Source organism: Cnephaeus nilssonii (genome assembly GCF_951640355.1).
Source record: "Cnephaeus nilssonii genome assembly, chromosome: 14".
Lineage (NCBI taxonomy): Eukaryota > Metazoa > Chordata > Mammalia > Chiroptera > Vespertilionidae > Cnephaeus > Cnephaeus nilssonii.
Genome location: NC_137085.1, coordinates 22,277,917 through 22,291,002, shown reverse-complemented (window position 1 = coordinate 22,291,002; position 13,086 = coordinate 22,277,917). Strand labels below are relative to the sequence as shown.

General features: G+C 44.0%; 1 protein-coding gene across 1 annotated transcript in view; it reads right to left on the bottom strand.

Annotated features, from left to right (window-relative positions):
- Nucleotides 1-13,086, bottom strand: part of ABCA1 (ATP binding cassette subfamily A member 1) — a 330,657-nt gene that overhangs the window by 260,285 nt on the left and 57,286 nt on the right. The window lies entirely within an intron of this gene.

Below are 13,086 nucleotides of genomic sequence, written 5' to 3'. Positions count from 1 at the left end.
CATTAGTCAACAGAGCCAAATATCAACAGTACAACGATTGAAATTTCATTTGAGAGCCAAATTTTTTAAACTTAAACTTCTTCTAACACCACTTCTTCAAAATAGACTCGCCCAGGCCATGGTATTTTGTGGAAGAGCCACACTCAAGGGGCCAAAGAGCATGTGGCTCGCGAGCTGCAGTTTGCCAACCATGATTCTAGGACCTTGCTACTCAAACTGAAGTTCCAAGACCAACAGCATCAACATCACCTGGGAGTTTTTCAGAAATGCAGAATTTCAGGCCCTACCCCAGACCCACTGGATCAGAATCTGCCTTTTAATTCCCAGGTGCCCTGTATGTACATAAAATTTGAGAAGCACTCATCCAGCTCCCCCACACCCAGCCCAATGAGGACAGATTCAGGAGCTCTCAGGTGGAGCTTAGGAACCTGTATTTTTTAAGCACCCACAGCTGATTCTTATTAGACAAGTTAGGAAATCTACTACAGGTGAATATCAATTATAGTTGTGTGCCTCCTAGTATACAAAGTAAAATCAGAGAAAAGTAAGCATAATCAGTTCCTCTGTGGGAAACCAAGCATTTTAAGAATGTTTTCCTGTGGGGCCTTACAAATGAAGAACATAATGACCCAGTGGAAAATGTTCTGACTTTTTTTTTCCTACCAAATGTTGAAGCAAACATAATTTGGTAAATTTCTTTTATTGTTAACAAAAGCTAAAAGTTTAACATTAGAATAAAGCCTCAGAGAAGGCTGTTAGTCTAAGTCGGGAAATTACGACCCTGCTTTGTAAATAAAGTTTTATTGGAGCACAGCCATGATCATTCATTTACATATTGTCTATGGATGCTCCCATACTATAATGGCAGACATAGTAGTTGCAACAGATACCATATGGTCTGCAAAGCCTGTCCTTTACAGAAGAAGTTTGTCACCTCATGCTCTATCTGAATTACCCAGGGGAGAGCATGGCTTTCAGTCTTCCACATCGCTTCTCCCAGTGGGCTTCTGAGAGGAATCAGAGATTGTATGGTGATGAAGGTATAAGAATTCATTTTGGGGGTTAGTGGTTGGTAAACTGGCATTGAAAAATTCTTATTTGTTATGTTTGCCAAATCATATGGTATAAATCAGGGTTTCTCATCCTCAGCAGCTTTGGGCTGGATAATTCCTTTAATTCCTTTTTTTTTTTTAAATCCTTGCCCAATGATATGTTTATTGATTTAGAGAGAGAGAAAGAGAGACACAGATGTGAGAGAGAAACATTGATAGGTTGCCTCTTATATGCACCCCAACCAGGGATCGAACCTGCCACCTAGGTATGTGCCCTGACCAAAAATCGAACCCACAACCTTTCTGGTGTACAACGATCCAACCTACTGAGCCATCCGGCTGGCCAGGGCTGGATAATCCTTTGTCATGGGGTGCTGCTATCCCTTGCACTGTAGGATATTGAGCAGTATCTCTGGCTTCTACCCACTAGATGTCAGTAGCAAACTCCTAGTTGTGACAAAGTACATCTCTAGAGATTGCCAAATGTCTCCTAGGGGGCAAAGTCATCCTCATTGAGAACTGCTGGGGTAAATACACCTGCTCTGACCAATTTCAAGCTACCAACTTGACATCACTGACCATGGACGGGGGAAGAGTTGTACACAGTCTCAGAAGCCAGAGAAAACCACTGCCAGCATCCTGCAGGAGAACGTACTTGCACAAGCATTAATGTTGTTGTCCTATTTAAAAACTGAGGTACCTAGCCAGGATCTCCACCTGAATCAAAAGTTATCTCTTCTCCAGAGATGAACCTACTGGCAAAATTGCTTTGTTTTGTTTTTCTTCAGGAAATGGTTTGGATCCCTCCATACAAAGTTATGTTCCACAAAGCATGGTTGAAGTTATTCTGAACTAGAAAATATCCAAAGCAGATGTTACCAGTCACCCAAAGGTTATTAAAAACTCTCAATAGTATATCAGTAAAGCACATGGTTTCCAGTGGATTTGGCAGGATGAATTAGCCCCAAGAAAACTGGAAGGATGGACTTGTTATATGGATTTGGGTTCTGTTTTATTGTGATTGGTGTTTTTGTTTTGTTTTGTTATTGATTTAAATCAATTGACTTTTGGGAAATGTCTGCCAATTTTAGTGACATTAGCTTTGAAATTCTTTGCACCAAAACCACTGACAATGGTTAATTACTCAGCCAATTATTGAGGTCACTCTTAGGCCATGACATTAAAACCATATTATCAGCACCCAAGAGGACACTTACTCTCCAGTTCTGGGAGGGCAGGCATCTGTTTTTATCTACAGTTGCAGATCATTAGGAATAAGACAATTTCTATCAACCCTGAATTCTATAGGAGTATTAAAATGCAGACTTTGTAGAATCGTCGATAACGTAGTGTCTATATTGAGCTGGTGATACTTAGAGTGGCAGACCAATGGAAGATCAATAAACGCTACAGTTTTATTATTCTTGCCAGATTTCTGTACAAGTATCATTCTGCACAATGATCAATGTTATCACTTCTGGGATTTCCTTTCCCCTTCCTAGTGATGATTAAAGAGACCAAAGGCAGTTTCACTCACAGAATCATAAAAATGTTATCAACTTTGTGATAGCCCCTGGTAACATCTGATTGACAATGTAACTGAGCAAACCCATCTCTAAATTCAAGATGCACATACCCACACATGCGCATACACACTGAACCATCTACAAATTTGAATTTCACCTTCAAGCTGAAGCTACTACTTTTTGAGGGTCTCATCTGGTTATTTCTCTTTTTGTGGGACCTTGGCATCTTGTGACATATTGTTAACACTTCCTCACAAGCATTGAAAAGTATAGTATCTAGGTGAATCTAGGTGCTCCCAATATCTTGACATCAAGGTATTACTTAAATATCCTTGTCTTCTCCTATAGCAAGCAACCATAAATAAGATATATTTCAAAATATATGCATCAAATTTGAAAAAACTGAAGAATCCTAACTTGAATTAGAGAGTACAACTGCAAAAAAAATTACAGAAATTCTAATTACCATAAGGTGACCTTATACAGTGATTTTTACATACACGCATAAGAGCTATAAATGCACTATAGATTAGGATATGATTGCAAGCTCTGCCCCTTAAGCTGGGTGAGTGCAACTCACCCCAAATCCATTAGAAATCACCTTTGTATAGCTTACCTCCAAGAAGTAATGTAGTAAATATGCCTAAAACCCATTTACTCTGCATATAAAATTCTGTCGTGGAAACCCAAACAAGTAGTTTCTTAAGAATGAAGCTGGCACAAAGATTGAAGGAAACTACAGCAAACCACCATAAATAAAAATGTAATCTTAAGGGCTAGAAGGCTTCCCTTTATAAAAATCCAAGTGGCTTCTGTTTTGAGTGCATTCAAATTGAATTGTTCTTGAGGAGCTAATAATGAAAAGTGTTTGATAAAGATCAGAAATCACCAACAATAACAGACTGGAAAAATACAGCAAAATAAAATATTTACTTAGGGCTTTAATATGGGTTTGAGAGAAGTAATTAGCAGACCCTACCAAAAAAGTAACGCAAGGTCTACGAAATCTGAGGGAGTTGGGAAAAATGATTTTTCTAAACATCAGTTGACATCTTTACTTCCATTGTTTCCATAATTATTGTCAATATAGATACTCAAGTCCAAATTCAACATCTCCTGGAATTTATAATACTCAAATTTTTTAATGGTTGTATCAATCATGATACAATAGGTTGTATGGTGGTAACAAACAACCCCAAAATTTTAGTGACTTAACAAACATTTATTTCTCACCTACATGATCAAACTTGTTTTGAGGGGGGTGGGGATGTAGAGGGGAGGGGTATCAGCCATCACAATCACTCAGATGACAGAAGTTTTGTCTCAACATGTGCTTTCACCATCTCCAGAGAAGCAGGAAGGGAATGTGGGAATTGCACACAACCTCCTGAAGATTCTGTGCAGAAGTCTCCCATGCCACTTCCACTTGCATTTTATTTGTCAAAGCAAATCACATGGTCACATTCAATATCACGGAAAGTGATGCCAGAAAGGAGAACTGGAATGATGGTAAGCAGCACTAATGACCACCAAAGTCACAGGGTGTACCTCAAGATATAAATGTAATGGCTCCTTGAATCACCTCCCACAACTTCCCCCGTTCAGCTAGGCAGAATTCTTTGTATATATAAGGCAGATAGAGAGACTTTAGGTGCCATAAATCCTCATAAACTTCATCAGAACAATTCAAATGTGCTGCCAACAGATAAAATCTGAGTCCCAGTTAAATGTTCTAAGGAATCCAACAGTAAAGGGGAGTTTATTACTCAGGAATTTTGGGGCTCCAAGAGATAGAAATCCAACTATCATGAGCAAAAATGTTGTAACCAAAATCAAAAAGAGCTTTGGCATACCAGGCCTCAAAGTGAGACTGGATTCCGGGGCTTAAGTTCTGTTAGTCCTCCTTCCCTCTGTTTTTCATCTCCACTGCTCTCTGCTTTGTCAGCATCTCTTTCTCAATCTGGCTCCTCCAAGCAGGGGAAGGGAAGGGAAATATGACCCCAGGGACCTCTAGGCTTACAACCAGAAAGGAACTGAGAGCTTTCCTCATCAGCTCTACTTAGAAAGATCCTAGGAAAACCACTGAAGTTGCGACACAATCAGATGGGCGCTTTACAAAGATTGCTCTGGCTGCTGTTTGGAGAATAAATTGGATAGAAGCAAAAATGGAAGCACCACTTGACCCTGTTGGTCAGTTCCTTAATGAGATTCTCCCTTTCCTTGCTTTCTGTGACACACAAACATTATGGGTCTCTCTGATAGTGGCTAAGAGGCCCTTTAAGTTCATTTCTGTTGTTACCACACATCGTCTCGTGGGTTCTTCATTAACTACAAACACGGGGGACAATAACCCAGAGTATCGCTCTTCTGATCCTGAGGCTGGGACCCAGGTGGAACATTTCTGAGACTCATCCTGGGATCTCCTTTCCCTACTTAAATCCAAACCTTAGCGTTTCAACGTGCTTCTCTCCTGAGCCTGCTGCTACCACTCTGCTCAAAAAATATCCACAGCTCCTCAGATTCACGGATTGAAACACAAACTTCTCAGGGCCTCCACAATACTGCCTCACTATCCTTTCCCAAGCAGTTTTTCCATTTATATCATACACATAGAGGTGGATACTTTTTTATAAAAGACTAAAAATATTCAGCTGGCCAGTGTGGTTCAGTGGTTGAGCGTGGACCTATAATCCAGGAGGTCACCGTTCGATTCCCAGTCAGGGCACATGCCCAGGTTTCAGGCTTGGTCCCCAGTAGGAGGCAGACAGTCAATGATTCTCTCTCATCATTGATGTTTCTATCTCTCTCTCCCTCTCCCTTCCTTTCTGAAATTAAAAAAAAAAAAATTTAAAGACTAAAAATATTCAGAAGTGTACAGAAAAGCATGCAGTAGCCCTCCCCACCCCACCTTTGTTTAGCCTCCCCAGTGTCCTCTCCAGAGGTGACCCCTCTCACCGGGTTGGCAGGTCTCCCTTCCCTGCTGCAGTGACCTGGGTCCCGGGCAGGGCCTCCGTGGTAGTCCTAATGTCCCTCACCCACCCCTGAAGATCCCAAGTGGCTGAGGGAACAGTTAGAGCAGTGGTTCTCAACCTTCCTAATGCCGCAACCCTTTAATACAGTTCCTCATGTTGTGGTGACCCCCAACCATAAAATTATTTTCGTTGCTACTTCATAACTGTAATTTTGCTACTGTTATGAATTGTAACGTAAATATCTGTGTTTTCCGATGGTCTTAGGCTCTACAGCAGTGGTTGAGAACCACTAGCAGGGTCGCCTAAGACCATCGGAAAACACAGATATTTACATTACAATTCATAACAGTAGCAAAATTACAGTTATGAAGTAGCAACGAAAATAATTTTATGGTTGGGGGTCACCACAACATGAGGAACTGTATTAAAGGGTCACGGCATTAGGAAGGTTGAGTTTGAGTTAGAGGGATCACGATTTTTTCAGCTAATTTATTTTACTCTGGTAATAGGCTGGATGTTACAGCGGAACTAACGTCTAACAACCAGATGAGAATTCTCAACGTCCAAACCAGACTCAGATGCCCAGACAATCACTGGAGAGTGGTGCTGGGCTGCAGCTGCCTCTACATCGAGGTCCCAGGCGGCGCTCTGCCCCAGGGGAGCAAAGACAGCTTCTCAGTTCTTCTGGAATTTTCGGAAGAGCAGTGGCATGCTGACCACATCTTCATTTGCTACCATAAGAACTGTGATGACAGCCGCTCTGTTCCATACCTTCAGCTTTATGGGCATCAAGGCTGTGAGAGGGGACATGGCTTGTCCCCAAGAGACCTGACGCTTGCTTCATGGCCTACACATTGGAGAGAGAGTCTTCTGATGAGGACGAGGAGCAGCTGCGCCGCTGTACCCCTCACCTTTGCCACCACGGACAGGTCATTGCAGATCAGAGACCCTTTGTGTGCCTCTCTTTGTGCGGGTGGTGTGACCCACTGCTGCACTGGGGTGCAAATGCCAGGCCTGCTCCCCTCTTCTGGGTTTGTCCGCATGTTGTAATTGTGCAAATAAATGCTCACTCCAAATCAGCAGTGTATTTCTTGAAGTTTCACAGTTTGTGATACTGAAGTATTTGCTTTCATTCTAAATGAAAATTTATATTTTACTTTTTTATTCCTGGTTAAAGGTGATACAGATTATCCTTGTACTTAGAGCAGGAGTTTCTTATTTGAAGTTTTGGAAACAGTTTTAGGTCTTAACTTGGAAAGATAGGTGTTAACCTACCCTTCTTTTGCTTTCAAAAATCCAAATAAAAGTGTTTACATCTATAAATAAATAAATAAATAAATAAATAAATAAAGGCCTAAAATGTTCCCAAATTTGGTGAAAAATATTAAGCCACAGATGCAAGAATGTCAACAAATCCCAAGTAGAATAAACAAAACACAGTTAACAGAGTTCAAAGCCAAAGATGAAGAAACTCCTTATCAGAGAACATTCGGAACTGTTCTGTAGCATGTAGAAGGGCAAGCCCAGCTGGGGAGACTTCAGAATTCCCAAGGCACTGGTCTAATTTAAATAACCCAAACTTAGAGAGGTCACTGGCTCCTGAGGTAAGCCCAAGCCCTTTGGGTAACTAGCAGGTGCTTCCCCCAAAATGGGAGGAAATTTAGATGTTGACAGATTAAAGAATGAAGCCTTAATACTCTCCCCCAGAACTTAACCTGCCCACACAGTCTCTGGGAGAGCTGGCCAACCACTGCTCTCCCCTGACCCCCATGCCACCCAAAGGCTTACTTTGTGGCAAAGAGTAGAGAAAGCAAGCATTCCCAATGATCTATTAATTCAGGAAGAGAGAAGGGAAAAGGGGCTGAGCCACCATGTTCAGTCCCTTTGCCCAAGCTCACAAATTACCCTTCCTCTCTTAAGAAGAACGAGAAGAGAAATAGAAATATTCCACCTTGGTTGTGGAGTAGAAATGTCTTCCCCTCTATAGAAACATGGGGAGTGAACAACAAATTAGTCCCATCTCCCAACCAGATCATCAATTTCTTAGTCAGGAAACTGACGTTATAAACTTCTGCATCTATCACAGTTGAGAGCAGAGAACTGAGCATATGATAGTGAGCAAACACGTGTTGACTTGACCATTCTACACTTAATGCATGTGTGTGTGTGTGTGTGTGTTGAAAACTAAACGTAATTTTAATATATTCTAACCTTACCTAACATTTGAGCAGTCTGTAAAACATTTCCATATACATGATCTCACTCAGTGTTCACAGCAACCTGTATAATGAGTGAGGAAAATGAGGCCCAGAGGGGTGGCATAACCTGCTCAAAGCCACTCAGCTAATAAGAACCAGAATTGAGACTCAAATCCATGTGCTCTGTCTCAGACCCAATTCTGTCTCTGTCTTCACACCACGATGGCTTCCCTGTTCCTATTTGTTAAGCATTGTGACCTCCTTCGCGAAGAGAAGGATGTTGCTCGTGAAGTCTGAGGCAGCAGCTGGATCTCCGGCTGTCTGGATGCCTCCACCAGGTTTGGCAACAGCTGTCTCAGCTTGACATCTCACTGGGTTCCTGTCAGAGCCCCACCTTGGGGAATGACAAGTTTAATGAAGAAAAATCCAACCTTCCACCTGAACTCCTAGCTTTGCAAATGCAACTGACATCTGACAGGTTTGGAGGCCCTCGCTGCAGGGAATGGGGTGACCCCAGCCTCGCGGCTCATAGATTATATGTTTGGCAGCTTCCTCTGCAATTGGCTGGCAACATTTGTGCCCTCTCCTGATCTTACTTCCTGGTCCCAACGCTAATTCAGATGCAATCTGAACAAACACTTTCTGAATATTTCCTACATGCCAGGCGCTGGGGATATATCAAAAGATGAGTAGCACACCATTCCTGCCTTGGGGGCACTCAAAGGCCTACGGAAGGCTCAGAAACTTTACACTACCAGCATTTCCATGGAGACACTACCCACTGCGACAGCAAACGGGCCCCTTTTGAAAAGAAAAACTCTAATGGGACTGCTCAAAAAAATTAAATACCATGTTTATTTCCTTTGGCAGGAACAACAAATTTAAATGCCAGCAAGAATCTTAAAAAGGGCAAAAAGGGGATTGATTCCAGAGCTGTGGAAGGAGCACTTTGAAGTTAGTGTTTGGGAACCAGAACCTCATTTTCTTTAATCCTAAAAAATGAAATAAAATAATAACAGTGATCCGCCTGAGCAAAGGCCACATGAAAGCACGTGGTGTCTTAGGGGGAAAACAAGCAGGGCCATATATTTGGAGCACACGGTACAGGAAGCAAGATTAGAAGAAAAGGTGGTAATGAGGTTCAATGTCATGTCAATCATGTTTAGAATATATTTTGAATAGAGCCATAGAAGATTGGTAAGTTGGGCTTGGATTAGCATGATGAGGCATGTGATTTAGAAAAATGGTACCAGCACTTAGGAGAGGAACAGCCCTGGGGGACTAGTCAGAGGGGATGTAGAATGTCCCAAGCAAGAGATGAGGAGGGCCTGAACCAAGGAGGGGGACATGGAAACTCGAAGAATTGGGAAGACCATTTGGAAGTGAAATAGTCACGTCTGGGTCAAAGAGGTATAAGATCTGTAGGTATGGGACTGGGCACTGGGGAAGGTCTGACCTGAGATAGGGAACCCAGAAGAGGTAGAGAAGGAGAAGGTCCAAGGAGAAGTCGCTGTGTTTGGTTTAGGACAGATGTGCTCAATGTGAAGTCCATGCAACATCCAAGTGAAGCTACTCAGTGGGCAGACAGGAACATGGAGCAGGCTCACAGATGAAGCCAGTAGCTGAAACTGCCCAGGAAAAGAACATAGAGAGGAAGGAAAACAGGTGAACGACAAGTCCCTCAGGAACACTGCCATTTAAGCGCCAGATCAGAAATTGAAAACAGGAAACAGAGAGTGGTGGAGATAAAAGGAGACCCAGGAGACAGCAAGGGTGGCGAAGAAAGGGTGAGCAATAGTAGCAAACATGGTAGAGAGATCGCAGATCAGAGCTAAGATGGGACCTCTGGATTCCTCCTGGCATTGAAAGGTCATTAAATTTAGCCCAGCAGGCATGGCTCAGTGTTTAAGCATTGACCCATGAACCAGGAGGTCACATGTCCTGATTGCAAGCTGGATCCCCAGTAGGAGGCATGCAGGAGGCAGCCAATCGATCCATAATGGTTGTCTCTCATCGATGTTTCTCTCTCTCCCTCAACGCTCTCTTTAAAAATCTATAAACATTTTTTTAAAGAAAGGTCATTAAATTTAGAAGAGGAAAAAAACCCAGGAAAGATATAGATGAAATAAGATTGGCAAATGTTGATCATTGTTAAACCTGAGTCATGGGTACAACAGTGTTTATTATAATATCTCTACTTGTGTATATGTTTGAAAATTTTTTCCAAATAAGAAGTTGAAAAATTCAAAACAAATGAGCACATACAAAGAGTAAAATCAGATGTCATTATTGGCTTCTAAGATTAGGGTTTCAGTTGAATATGGAGTAGCAAATGGGAAAACAAAGAAGAGGGACAGCTGGTATTGAATATCATATTTTGAACTTCACTGGCAAATGTGATAGAGTGTTGGGGTGGAACTGGGCCCTGTGCCTGTATCATTCATTCGGTGTCACCACAGGAAACAGATGACACCCAAATTGGGATGATTCCCCATGGGTTTAATGGAGGGAATATTTATGTGTAAGAGCTGGGAGTAAGGAGAGCACAGAAATACTGCAGTGACTCCGGTGCCCCACCCTTTATCATGCAATCTTGGTGGAAGGCAGCAGTGAGCATGGATTTCTCAGAGGCATGTGGGTTGACTAGAGCTCATCTGGCTCAGCGTGGGCTCTGCTTCAAGCTGGTGTCCAGCTGGGCTTGGTTCCTCACTGCAGATGGAGCTCTGGGCTATTCCAGATGGGTTCATCCTGGGGCCCGGGCTGGAGAGACAGCAGTGCCCAAGGAAAGCTCTTCTCATGGAGATGGCAGATGCACAAAAAGGCACACAGAAACACACAACAGGTCCAAAGACCTGGGCTTGAAACTGGCATAAACAATTGGTTTCACCCACATTCCATGGACCAAAGCAAGTCATAAAGCCAAGCCCAAGGGCAGGGGAAATACCCTCCTCCTTTTATGGAAGCAACTACAAAGTCTACATCCAGGCTAAGAGCATGGACACCCGGAGGGGCAAAGAATGGAGGCCAATAATCCAATCAATTGCAAGGGTCAAGGGAGGGAGAGCTGAGGACTGAGAACAAGGCCTGAGAAAAGGGGCTCCCGTGAGAGGAGCTCTGACCTGCCACCAGAGACCCTGAGGTGAGATCCACAGGGAGGGCGCCATGGGGATAAATGTCCTGACCTCCCCAGGTCTCCTGCCCAGGCATCTCACCTGCTGGACCCAGCTGGAAGCCAGAAAGAGCCCTCCGATGGGGTCCAAACAAGCCCACCTCAGGGCAGGTAGCAGTGTGGCAAAGAGCGGCAATGAATCTGCAGGGACAAAAAGAGGATATGGGCACAGCAGTGGCCAGCTATCAGAAAACAAGCAAGTGGGGCTGAGCTGCAGGCAGGCTAGGAGAGGCTCAGCACCAAAACAAACCCTCATCTTCCTCCAGGACGGCCCAGGAGAATGGGGAAGCTGGGGGCTGAGAGGTTGCAGCAGATTCTCTGAGTGGCCTGCACTGCCACTCTGGGCATCTGATCCAGGGGCAGGCACCAAGCCCTAAGAGAGAGGTTTCTTCCCTCCCTCAAGGAAGAGACACGGCTGGGGGTGGAAACTGGGCAATTAAAACTGATTGCCTGACTCAGCAACAAAATCAGGCTGCGACAGTTAATGGTTGTCCGGGGAAGGCAAGTTGCTGGTGGGAGCCCTGAGCAGGCAATCGGTGCGAAAATGATGCTTGAGAGGACCATTCTGAGTCCAAGGGCTCAAGAAGTCACCTCCCAAAAAGGCACCTTTTATTGAGACCCACCAACACTCCCCTGCTAGGACACAAAGCAGCTTTTACGGTCTGTGCTGGTTATGTTTCTGGAGACAAATTAATGTAGAATGGAGCCAATGGAACAATAACGATTGACAGCCTTTTCTAAATACAATAAATGTGTTATAAGCAAAGAATCCTTACTATTGGGAGGTGGGATGAGCCCCTCAAACTAAGTTCTACGTTTTATACGTCCAGAGCCCCAAAACAGGGCTCACATACCTTATTAGGCCACAAAAGAATTGAAGTAGTGCCCCAAGCAGGCATGAGAAAGGCAGGTGTTAGATTATAGTCATCAAGAGCATGGACTTTGGAGCAAACTGCCTGGATTCAAATCCCAGCTCAGCGGTTTACTCAAACCGTGAGCCCCGGCAAATTAGCTTCTCCATCTATAAAAGGGAGGTGACCATAAACCAGCCTGGAGCTGTTGTGACTTTAACGAGCTAATAGATGTGCACACTTGCTAGAGTAAGATCCAGCCAGCATCCCCACCCTCTGGCCCTTCACTCACCCCTGCACGGGTGGGAGCCTGGGGCTAAAGTGAGCCAGCTCTCTCTGGAGCCTCCCTTTCACCTTCATTTCCGCCCAGCACTGGGCACCTCTGAGCAGAAATTGCTTGGTCCCCTGAGGGGCTGAGGTTGGAGCCCAAGGGAAATTTATTTTCTCCCGAGTGCTCCTTCCATCCCATCAGGCACTGACTGAGGGTAGATGAGGATAGTTAAAGGAGTGCAGAGTCACTAGCAGCTAAAGGAACTCGGCCTTTTCATGAAAGCAAAGCATCACAAACCGACCAGGATGGCTTTAGTCCAAGGAAAAGGAGGGGTTTGACAGAGGCAGTCAGTCCCTGTAACCCAGCCCTTCAGTTGCTGCGTCTCCCTGAAGCTCTCTCTCCCTGGGCTTTCATAGGGTGGGACTCTCTCCTCTGTGTCTCTCCCTCTTTTTCTCACTTCTTTCTTTCTCCTTCTTCATCTTTTTCCTCTATCCCTTCTGCCTCTGCTCCTACTCCCCCACCTCTCTCTTTAAAACTTGCTTCCCTAATGCAACAGGACTGGGTCCTAGGAGTAAGAGACACCCGGAGTCTGTGCACAGAGGAGCAGCCAGGGAGAGGCCTCACCAGAAACCAACCCTGATCTTGAACTTCCAGCCTCCAGAGCTGTGAGAAAATAAATGTTGTTTAACAAAACAAAAAACCTGCTTTACATGGGTTTTTACATGGGTTTTGGTGCTCGGTTATCTGTGGATCCATAGTTCTCAGTACACACACATGTTTTCCTCTCAATTACACCACCTGGGATCTCTTTCAGCCCTGTCACTAACACTGTGCGATGTGCAGCAGTGATATTAATAGGAAACACGTACACTTAATGTGTATCACTCACTCTTGTGAGTGCATTGGGTATAAGATTAACTCACCTAGTTGTCAGGGCAACCGATGCGTGGAGACTTTTATTGTCATTAGCTTTGTCTGTGGTAAACGAGATGACTAGTCACCAAGTATTTTGGTTTCCCTCCCTGCAGTGCTCCTGCCTGTAGCAGA